The 12,594-nt window shown below is 38.3% G+C and overlaps 1 pseudogene; it reads left to right on the top strand.

Moving 5' to 3' along the window:
- Nucleotides 1-3,487: 3,487 nt before the first annotated feature.
- LOC112867636 (DNA-directed primase/polymerase protein pseudogene) lies at nt 3,488-5,030 on the top strand (annotated as a pseudogene).
- Nucleotides 5,031-12,594: the final 7,564 nt, after the last annotated feature.

Below are 12,594 nucleotides of genomic sequence, written 5' to 3'. Positions count from 1 at the left end.
TTTGTAATTGTTTTATATATTTGGGTGCTCCTGAATTCAGTGCATAGACATTTATAATTGTTAGCTCTTCCTGATGGATAGACCCTGTGATTATTATATAATGCCCTTCTTCATCTCTTGTTACAGCCTTTAATTTAAAGTCTAGTTTGTCTGATATAAGTATGGCTACTCCAGCTTTCTTTTGACTTCCAGTGGCATGATAAATAGTTCTCCATCCCCTCACTCTCAATGTAAAGGTGTCCTCATGTCTAAAATGAGTGTCTTGTAGACAGCAAATAGATGGGTCTTGTTTTCTCATCCATTCTGATACCCTATGTCTTTTGGTTGGCGCATTTACATTCAGTGTTAGTATAGAAAGATATGGGTTTAGAGTCATTGTGATGTCCATAGGTTTCATGCTTGTAGCGATGTCTCTGGTAGTTTGTCTCACAGGATCCCTCTTAGGATCTCCTGTAGGGCTGGTTTAGTGGTGACAAATTCCTTCAGTTTTTGTTTGTTTGGGAAGACCTTTATCTCTCCTTCTATTCTAAATGACAGACTTGCTGGATAAAGGATTCTCGGCTGCATATTTTTTCTGTTCATCACATTGAAGATCTCTGCCATTCCTTTCTGGCCTGCCAAGTTTCAGTAGAGAGATCTGTCACGAGTCTTATAGGTCTCCCTTTATATGTTAGAGCATGTTTATCTCTAGCTGCTTTCAGAATTTTTTCTTTATCCTTGTATTTTGCCAGTTTCACTATGATATGTCGTGCAGAAGATCGATTCAAGTTACGTCTGAAGGGAGTTCTCTGTGCCTCTTGGATTTCAATGCCTTTTTCCTTCCCCAGATCCGGGAAGTTCTCAGCTATAATTTCTTCAAGTACCCCTTCAGCACCTTTCCCTCTCTCTTCCTCCTCTGGAATACCAATTATGTGTATATTATTTCTTTTTAGTGTATCACTTAGTTCTCTAATTTTCCCCATACTCCTGGATTTTTTATCTCTTTTTCTCAGCTTCTTCTTTTTCCATAATTTTATCTTCTAGTTCACCTATTCTCTCCTCTGCCTCTTCAATCCGAGCTGTAATTGTCTCCATTTTATCTTGCAGCTCGTTGATAGCATTTTTTAGCTCCTCCTGGCTGTTCTTTAGTCCCTTGATCTCTGTAACAAGAGATTCTCTGCTCTCCTTTATACTGTTTTCAAGCCCAGTGATTAATTTTATGACTATTATTCTAAATTCACTTTCAGTTATATTGTTTAAATCATTTTTGATCAGTTCGTTAGATGTTATTTCTTGGACGTTTTTCTGAGGGGAATTCTTCCGTTTCGTCATTTTGGATAGTCCCTGAAGTGGTGTGGGACTGCGGGGCACTTCCCCTGTGCTGTCTTGAATAACTTGCATTGGTGGGCAGGGCCGCAGTCAGACCTGATGTCTGCCCCCAGTCCACCGCTGGGGCCACAGTTAGACTGGTGTGTGCCTTCTCTTTCCCTCTCCTAGGGGCGGAATTCGCTGTGGGGTGGCATGGCCCTTCTGGGCTACTGGCACACTGCCAGGCCTGTGGTGCTGAAGATCTGGCGTATTAGCTGGGGTGGATCGGCAAGGTGCACAGGCGCAGCAGGAGCAGGCTCAGCTCGCTTTTCCTTCGGAGATCCGCTTCGGGAGGGGCCCTGCGGCACCGGGAAGGAGTCAGACCCGCCAGAGGGATGGATCTGCAAAAGCACAGCGTTGGGTGTTTGCAGGGTGCAAGTTCCCTGGCAGGAACTGGTTCCCTTTGGGATTTTGGCTGGGGAATGGGTGAGGGAGATGGCACTGGCGAGCACCTATGTTCCCCACCAAGTTGAGCTCTGTCATCCAGGGCTCAACAACTCTCCCTCCGGTTGTCCCCCAGCCTTCCCATTCTCCGAGCAGAGCTGTTAGCTTATAACCTTCCAGATGTCAAGTCCTGCTTGCTGCCGGAACACACTCTGTCTGGCCCCTCCACTTTTGCAAGCCAGACTCGGGGGCTCTGCTTGGCCGATAGGCCGCCCCTCCGCCCCGGCTCCCTCCCGCCAGTCTGTGGAGTGAGCACCGCCTCTCCGCCCTTCCTACCCTCTTCTGTGGGCCTCTCATCTGCACTTGGCTTGGGAAACTCTGTTCTTGTAGTCTTCTGGCAGTTTTCTGGGTTATTTAGGCAGGTGTAGGTGGAATCTAAGTGATCAGCAGGACGCGTGGTGAGCCCAGCGTCCTCCTATGCCGCCATCTTCCAGGTAGTCCATAAACTTTATCCTAAAAGCATCCTCCGTGAGGAAGATTTCAAAGTTGTACTATCACAAAACCAGGGTGGAAAACAAAAATTAAAAATGTTGGATACAATGAATGCTGGACTTGTCTAAGAGCCCAGTTAAAGAAAAAACTAGCTATGCAGAAAGATTAAAATTAACTTTTCCAAATTTGAACTAGTAGCCAGTTGCTTCTAAATAGAATGCTTTCAATATAAGAGAATAGTATAAAAAATTTGAATTTATAAGAATTTGCAAGATGTTAAAAAATAAATATGGTATTGATTTTATATCTCAGTAAGAAAAATGGAAAGCAATTCCAAATTCCAGGAAAAAACAAAAACTCATACAAGAAAGGTATAAGTATGAAACAAAACAGAGTTTGGATTGGTAGACAAGAATGAAAGGGAAATATATTTTTCTTTGATGTTAGAGATATCAATTTTTGTGTATAGCATGGGGTCATAACAGCAGAACTAAAGAGAAGGAGTGATAACAATAGCACACTGTTCAGTAAAAAATATTCACCTGGTCATAATTATGTAAAAACTGTTAATTGGCCAATATTTAAAGTGGGGATAAAGAAATTTATTTTAGTTATTGAACAAAAACAGAATGTGACAGAATTTTGGAAGAAGTAGAACTTGAGTAGACATAAAATTTACATTCAGGAAGTTAATGCTCTTATTTAAAAAGCAGCAAATCAGAAGACACTGAGAAATGTTGATCAGTTGAACTTAAAAGGTACAAAATTATCTGTGGTTCTCTCTGTAGTCACAAAGCTATCCATTAAAGAAACTAAAATCGATGATAAAATAATCAAAATGTAAACGTAGAGGACAGAGAAATTGAGGTGTTTATTGGAACAGGAATATATGAACATAAGTAAATAATGATATTTTTGCAATTTGAAGATAGTCATAAATACTGATAGCAGAGATATATAAAAATAATTCTAAGGATCTGTACAGTAAATTAGGAGAGTAGGGGAGATTGTTACTTTTTACTGGAAAGGCATCGCGAAAGGATAGGTTAGTTTCCCGTAACTTCTGAACCGATGGAGAGAAAATGGGAAGCAAAACTGAAGCATATTGAAGAACGAGCAGCTTGTTATGAGTGGAAACTATTGTCCTCAGTATACAGACCGAGATTGTCCAAGCCAGAAGAACCACCTTCCATTTAGAAACTATTCCATCGGCAAACTGAAGCCTTTATTTTTTTTTTTTTTAATTTTTTTTTTTTTTAAACTGAAGCCTTTAATTTTGTTAAAAGCTGTAAAGAGGATGTTCATGTATTTGCTTTGGAATACAAAGTGGGTGATGGACAACATATTTATCTGGTAACAACCTACACTCAACGTTGGTTTTACTATAAATCCCGAAAAAATCTCTTACACTGCTATGAAGTCATTCCTGAAAACGCTGTGGGCAAGCTTTATTTTGATTTGGAATTTAACAAACATGCGAATCCTGAAGCTGATGGGAAAAAGATGGTTGCGTTACTCATCGAGCATGTTTGTAAGGCACTTCAAGAACTATATAGGGTTAACTGTTCAGCTGAAGGTGTTTTCAACTTGGATTCTAGCACCGAGGAAAAATTTAGCCACCATCTAATATTTCAGCTCCATGATGTGGCATTTAAAGATAACATTCATGTTGGTAATTTTGTGAGAAAATATTGCAGCCTGCTTTTCACTTAATTGCCAGTGAAGATGATAGTATTTCAGAGAAAACGGGCCATGGGTTTTCCCATTTTTCTGAAACCCCAATTAAACAAGGAATTTCTTTTGGCAAAATGTCCCCAGATCAGGATGGAGAGAGCTGGACGTTGAATTCAAAGGAACTGGAGAGGCTGGGGTCAGCTAAGCAAAGCAGTCCTGATCTTTCATTTTTAGTTGTGAGGAATAACACAGGAGAAAAGCAACTTTTTGTAGACCTGGGAGTTTATACAAGAAATAGAAACTTTCGGCTGTATAAATCATCGAAGATAGGGAAGCACGTGGCTTTGGAGATTGCTGAAGATAACAAGTTTTTTCCTAAACGTTCGGAGACTGTATCTGAAGAAAATCAATGTTTCCTGTCTTCTTTGGTCTGCAATGTCAGATTCTCAGACACTTTACGAATTCTGACATGTGACACATCTCAAAATAAAGAAAAACGAATTGACTGTTTTAGCAGCACCAACACTAAAGAAAACATTGAGGGTTTTCATTGTTCGCCCTACCCTGAAATTGATCAATTTGTTCTTTCTTTGGTGAATAAAAATGGCATTCAAGGAGGAATTTGGCGTTGGAGCTACTTTTTCCCAGAAGAGTTACTGGTTTATATTTGTAAATATCGCTGGTGTGAAAACATCAAAAGAGCGCACAAGAGCAATAATATGTAGGTTTTCCATTACCTGCTGAAGTTGGTCTCCTGTTTCTGCTCAAGGAGGAAGAAGAGTTCACAGCAACTGAAACAATGAACAGTGAAACCGAGAATCCTCATAAACCACCATCTAGTACGTTGTCAAAAGGTGTAGCTTCTGATGCTGACTGGGACAATGGCATTGATGATACTTATTTTTTGGAAGCTACCGAAGATGCTGAATTAGCAGAAACTGCAGAGAATGGCCTTCTCAGTTATTATAGTGGAATGGATGAAATTCCTGATGAACTAATTTTGCAAGTATTGCAAGAGTAATTAACGCTGGACTGGTATATAAGTAGGCTGTAATTTTGCCTGAAGGCGGTTTAGTAACATAAATATATTAAGTTACAGTAACTTTTTATTAAAACCGTCTATATCAACTAAAAAAAAAAAAAAAGAAAATCAGTCTATTTTGTTTGAATTAAGCCAGTTTGTTTCAAAATACTTCGTAGGTTTTGCTATATGTGTACTTAAAAATTAAAACTCAAGCTTATTTTGAAAATAAAATTGACTTGCTAAAAAAATCAGGGGAAAATCTATGAATGTACAAAATACTTTATATGCTTTTATGAACTCTTTTATGCCAAATTCTTATTTTTTCACTCTAAACCCAGTGAGATTTTTCTCTTATTTAAAGATTCCTGGGGGCACCTGGGTGGCTCAGTTGGTTAAGCATCTGACTTTTGACTTCGGCTCAGGTCATGAACTCACAGTTGCTGAGTTTGAGTCCCACATGAGGCTCTGTGCTCACAGTCCAAAGCCTGCTTGGTATTCTGTTTCTCTTTCTCTCTCTGGCCCTCCCCTGCTCTCTCTCTCTCAAAATAAAAAAAAAAAAACTTAAATAAAAGATTATTTTCTCTATTAAAATATTTTATATTTCCATTTTATCTATATTCTGTAACAAATTTTATTCTCCCTTTCAAAATCATTACACTTTTTCTTTTTAATAACTATTGATGCTAAGGAAAAAAACATAATTTGCACATTGGAAGCATCTAGGAATTTAGGCATTGGAATTTTGCTATATAAAACAAAGAACGACCTATCAAACAATTTCTACTTTTAGTCTAGTTCAAACAACTTTCCTGGGTTGCAGTAAGGATTTAAAAGCACTGAATGCCAGAGATGGAGCGAAGATGGCAGCATAGGAGGATGCTGGGCTCACCTCCTCCTCCTGATCAGATTCCACCCACATCTGCCTAAATAACCCAGGAAACCGCCAGAAGACTAGCAGAATGGACTCTCCAGAGCCAAGCATAGACAAGAGGCCCACAGAAGAGGGTAGGAAGGGCGGAGAGGCGGTGCATGCTACACGGACTGGCGGGAGGGAGCCGGGGCAGTGGAGGGGCAGCCCGCCTGGCAAGGCAGAGCCCCTGAAGTTGGGCTTACAAAAGTGGAGGGGGCCGGACTCCATGACTTTTGACAGCAGGACTTAACATCTGGAATAAGTCAACAGCTCTGCACAGAGAGCAGGAGGGCAAGAGGACACCAGGAGAGAGAGGTGTTGAGCCCTGGAAGACAGAGCTCAGCTTGGAGGCAAACAAAGGCACTGGCAAGCACCTCTCCCTCTCCCATCTCCCAGCCAAAATCCCAAAAGGAACCAGTTCCCATCACCAAACTTACTTCCACCGCGCAAACACCCAACACTGTGCTTCTGTGGATCCATCCCTCTGATGGCTCTGCCTCCCTCCCAGGGCTGCAGGGCCCCTCCTGCAGGGGACCACCAACAACAAAGCGAGCTGAGTCTGCCCTCCTGACCCTGTGCACCTTGCTGATCCACCCTGGCTAAATGTCAGATCTCATCAAAGGAGCACCACAAGCCTGGCAGTGTGCAAGCAGCCCAGACAGGGGCCACATCACTCCACAGTGATGAAAAAAAGGGGGGGGGGGAGTTAGAGAGGTTGGGAGGCAAACCATAAGAGACTCTTAAAAACAGAATAAACAGCGTTGATGGAGGTTGGGAGGGAGGGGAAAGTGGGTGTTGGGCTTTGAAGAAGGCACCTGTTGTGATGAGCACTGGGTGTTGTATGGAAACCAATTTGACAATTTTATATTAAAAAAACAGTAAAATTATGGAAAGAACCCAAATATTTATCAACTGATGAATGGATAATGGAAAGGTGCTATATATAATAAAATATTCTTCAACCATCAAAAAGAATGAGTATTGCTGTTTGTAATGATGTGGTTGGAGCTATAGAGTACTATGCTAAGTGAAATAGTCAAACAGAGACGATAAATACCATATGATTTTATTCATACATGGAATTTAAGAAACAAACATGAACAGAGGGTGAAAAAAAAGAGATATTCAAACCGTAAAACAGACTATTAACTATAGAGAACAAACTGAGGGTTGTTGGAGGAGAGGTGGGCAGGGGGATGGGTTAAATGGGTGATGGGTATTAAAGAGGGCTCTTGTGATGAACACTAGGCATTGTATATAGTTGATGAATCTCTAAATTCTATTCCTGAAACTAGAATTCCACTGTATGTTATCTAATTTGACTTTTAAAAAAAGCTTAAAAAAGAAAAAAAAGATATGTGTATATATGTGTGTGTGTGTCTGTACTCATATATATGTATGTGTACATATAGACACACACACATATATATACATATATAGCAATGGAATATTACTCAGCCATAAGAAGAATGAAATCTTGCATGGATGGAGCTAGAGAGTATTATGCTAAAGGAAATAACTCAGAAAAAGACAAATACTATATGATTCACTCATAGGTGTAATTTAAGAAAGAAAAATGGACACAGGGAGTAGAGAAGAAAACCAAGAAACAGACTCAACTATAGAGAACACACTGATGGTTACCAGGGAGAGGTTGTTGGGGAGGATTGGTTAAAGAGGTTATGGGAATTGAGGAGTGTACTTTTGATGATCATGAGGTGTTTCATGTAAGTTTGGATTACTATATTATATTGTTGAAACTAACATTACACTGTGTGTTTGTTACAGCAAATACTTGGCACCCAGGAATAGACAAGCAACAAGCACTCCGGGAATCAGAAAAGATTATTTTGCACCGGTGCTGGCCCAGCAGAGTCACCTCCAAAGGCTAGGCATCAGGCTGGGGTTTTACTGGTCTTTTATGCATATGTGCTTCTGGGATGGGAGGGGCTAGCACAGTCAAGCTTCTAGTTCTTGGCTACAGGCTGATACACGAGGCAACCAATATTTGAAGAGGCCAAAGGCATGCAAAGGCTTCGGACATCTGGATGCCCATTTTTAGCTGCCTTATTACCAGCTTTCCTTCTCATGTTAACTAATTGAAATGTAAATAAAAAGTAAAAAATTAACGATTTCTATTATCTTATTATCGAAACTGCATTGACAAGAACGGCTAACACAAGTTCATTTGCTTATTGTATAAACCTAGCACTTTTTTTCTTAATAAAATTTAATTACTGGTTATAGAAAAAAGAAAAATAACACTGAAATTTGACAAATCTTAGTAATTTTAATATTAGTGTTATTTATACTGATATTTTTAGCATTATAAAGCAGTTTTGACTATATTATTTGAAAGAAATGTAAATAAAACCATATTAAAGTGTTAATGTTATAAAAATACTATTGATTAGATTGCAATTTCATGGATTTTTTCTCCCTATGATATATATCCAACCATGTGAAACATCATCATTTAACCATTAAGGTATGTTTATCACTATGGTAAAGAAGATCTTGACTTAAAAAAAATACTCCTGGCATCCTTTTACAGTCTTTAGAGAAGAAACCTTTCTAATATAACGATAATAATAGCAACTATTACAACTACCATCACTTAGATTACTATCACATAAAATTACTTCTGATTCATGCATGTATGTATTTTTGTCAATACTTTACAGGAGAGTAAACACATCGTGGAGTATAAGAGATGATTACTATGAGAAGTGTGTGTGTGTTTGTGCCCATAGTATTGAATTCTGTACATATGGTAAACACCCATGGACAATATCACTTTGTATAATTAACTCTCATTAAATGTATATGAATTTGGAAGTGATAGTTACTTTAAGGCTAGACTCTTCTACAATCTCTACATTATTAGTTCTTTTGTACTTAGATGGAAAGTCCCTGTATAAATGTGAAAATTATATGAGAACCATGAAGTGTTAAGTCCTTGTTGGTAATTACCATATTAACCTGAATTTAATTATCTAATTAGCATAGTAGGAGAAAGCATAATACATTTCTTTAGACCTATGTGTTTATTTGAGCAACTTAAGCAACAGACACAAGTTCATTGGTTTTGGAAAATGTTTATTCTAAGAGATGAATAGTCAGAGTCCTCTGTCAGACACAAGGCCAACACCTGCATTAGATTGACACCTCCTAGCCCCAGGAGCTAACCCAGCATTGCTGTCTAGAGTACCTATAAACCTTTGTGAGAAAACGTCAGTGTGTTAGTATTCAATTTTTCCCATTTTTTAACTCCAAGAGAGAAATAATTCCATAGCCAAGAGAAAGAAAAGGACTTTGGTAGGGGAAATACAGAAACCCCATCTTTTTCATCTTCTATGGGTGGGATGCCTCATCTGTTACTGGCTAAAACAGATAGTCAATAAGGAATACAGTCAATGAATGATGTAATAGTGTTGCATGGTCACAGACGACACATGTGGTGAGCACATGATGTATAAACTTGTCAACTCACTATATTGTACACCTGAAAATAGTGTAATATTGTAGGTCAACTGTACTAAGTAAATAAATAAATGTAAATAAATAAATACATAAATACATAGTGACAAATGTTTAATGCATATTATTTTACTCCATAAAATTAAAGGAATATGCATTTTCCACTGTAAGACATGATTAAATCATTTTCATTTTTAATAGGAAAAATGAGTGTGACCTGTAAATATTTCAAATTTTAAAATAAATTTCCCTTCCCTAACAGGTGATTTTTAGTGGGACTGTGGAAAGCAAATAGGATTTGGGGTTAGGTTGGCCTGATTTCCAAATTAGTTCTGCCACTAATATACTGTGTGAGTTAATAAAGAGACAAGTTTTCCAAGACATGGATTTCTCAAGGTATGGGAAATGACTTAGCACATGGCAGATCTCAAGATTTTTATCTTTCTTTTTTTCAGTCCTTGGCAGAAAAATAAATATTGGATGACAGAGGGAAGAATCTAGATCAGACCCTGACAACAGGCACTGCCTAGGAGTAAAAAATATAAACTTAAAAGTGAACTGAGCAGTTGTTTTGGCTCACTAGAAAAAAAGGAAATGAAATTTCTTAACAATGTATATGATTTTAGAAACATATACACTACAAAAACTAAAACAGGAAGAAATAGAAAATTTGAACAGACCATAAGCAGTAAGGAAATTGAATTGCTCATCAAAAATGTCCCCCAGAATAAGAGTCCAGGGCCAGATGGCTTTCCAGGGGAATTCTACCAAACATTTAAGGAAGATTAACACCTATTCTCTTGAAGCTGTTCCCAAAAATAGAAATGGAAGGAAACCTTCCAAACTCTTTCTATGAAGACAGAATTCCCTTGATTCCAAAACCAGAGACCACACTAAAAAAGAGAAGTATAGACTAATTTCCCTGATGAAAATGGATGCAAAAATCCTCAACAAGATATTAGCCAACCGGATCCAACAATACATTTAAAAAAATTATTCACCACAACCAGGCGGGAATTATACCTGGGATGCAGGGCTGGTTCAATATCCACAAAATAATTAACATGATTCATCACATCAAAAAAAGAAAGGACAAGAACCGTATGATCCTCTCAATAGATGCAGAGAAAGCATTGGCAAAATACAGCATCCTTTCTTGATAAAAACCCTCAAGAAAGTAGGGATAGAAGAAGCATACCTCGAGATCATAAAAGCCATATATTAACAACTCAACAGTAATATCATCCTCAATGGAGAAAAACCGAGAGCTTTCCCCCTAAGGTCAGGAACAAGACAGGGATGTCCACTCTCGCCACTGTTATTCAAAATAGTATTGGGTCTTAGCCTCTGCAGACAACAGAAAGAAAAGGCATCCAAAATGGCCAGGAAGAGGTTAAATTTTCACTTTTAGCAGATGACATGATACTCTATATGGAAAACCCAAAAGATTCCAACAAAAAACTGCTAGAATTACTTCACGAATTCAGCAAAGTTTCATGACATAAAATCAATGCACACAAATCGGTTGCATTCCTATACACCAACAATGAAGCGGCAGAAAGAGAAATCAAGGAATCAATCCCATTTGCAGTTGCACCAAAAACCATAAAATACCTAGGAATAAATCTAACCACAGAGGTGAAAAATCTATACACTGAAAACTGTAGAAAGCTTATGAAAGAAATTGAAGAAGACATAAAAAATAGAGATTCCATGCTCCTGGATAGGAAGAACAAATGTTAAAATGTCAATACTACCCAAAAGAATCTACATATTCAATGCAATCCCTATCAAGGTAACACCAGCATTCTTCACAGAGCTAGAACAAATAATCCTAAAAATTGTATGGAACCAGAAAAGACCCTGATAGCCAAAGCAATCTTGAAAAAGAAAACCAAATCAGGGGGCATCACATTCTCAGACTTCAAGCTATACTACTACAAAGCTGTAATCATCAAGACTGTATGGTACTGGCACAAAAACAGACACTCAGATCAATGGAACAGAATAGAGAACCCAGAAATGTACCCACAAACGTATGGCCAACTAATCTTTGACAAAGCAGAAAAGAATATCCAATGGAATAAAGATAATCTCTTCAGCAAGTGGTGCTGGGAAAACTGTACAGCGACATGCAGAAGAATGAACCTGGACCACTTCCTTACACCATACAAAAAAATAAGCTCAAAATGGATAAAAGACCTCACTGTAAGACAGGAAGCCATCAAAATCCTGGAGGAGAAAGCAAGCAAAAACCTCTTTGACCTTGGTCACAGTAACTTCTTACTCAACATGTCTCAGGAGGCAAGGGAAACAAAAGCAAAAATGAACTACTGGGACCTCATCAAAACACAAAACTTCTGTACAGCAAAGGAAACCATCAGCAAAACTAAAAGGCAACAGATAGAATGGTAGAAGATATTTGCAAATGACATATCAGATAAAGGGTTAGTATCCAAAATCTATAAAGAACTTATCAAACTCAACACCCAAAAAACAAATAATCCGGTGAAGAAATGGGCAAAAGACATGAAAAGACACTTCACCAAAGAAGACATCCAGATGACCAACCAACATATGAAAAATTGCTCAACATAACTAATCAGTGAAGTTACTGAGTGAAGTTACTCAGAGAAAGACAAAAATCATATGACTTCACTCATATGAGGACTTTAAGAGACAAAACAGGGGTACGTGGGTGCGTCAGTTGGTTGAGGGTCTGACTTCAGGTCAGGTCATGATCTCACTGGGTTTGTGAGTTTGAGCCCCGCATCAGGCTCTGTGCTAACAGCTCAGAGCCTGTAGCCTCCTTCAGATTCTGTGTCTCCTCCTCTCTCTGCCCCTCCCATGCTCATGCTCTGTCTCTCTCTCTCAATAATAAATAAATGTTAGAAAAATTTTTAAAAAAAGAGACAAAACAGATGAACATAAGGGAAGGGAAACAAAAATAATATAAAAATGGGGAGGGGGACACAAAACAGAAGAGATCCATAAATATGGAGAACAAACTGAGGGTTACTGGAGGGGTTGGGGGAGAGGGGATGGGTGAAAAGGGTAAGGGGCATTAAGGAATCTACTCCTGAAATCATTGTCTCATTATATGCTAACTAATTTGGATATAAATTAAAAATTAAAATAAAATAAAATAAAATAAAAAACAATGTATATGAATTAAATTTCTTTCTGTCTTTCAAGTGATGTGTCATCAAGTTTGTCAGACAGATTGTCATCAAGTTTGAGGGTCACTTGAGATAACCTGAAAATATAGATTCTGTGGAAAGTG

Source organism: Puma concolor, chromosome B4, assembly GCF_028749965.1.
Source record: "Puma concolor isolate L17-30 chromosome B4, mPumCon1.1.hap2, whole genome shotgun sequence".
NCBI lineage: Eukaryota > Metazoa > Chordata > Mammalia > Carnivora > Felidae > Puma > Puma concolor.
The sequence above is the reverse complement of the archived record's forward strand: the minus strand, read 5'-3'. Positions and strand labels throughout refer to the sequence as shown.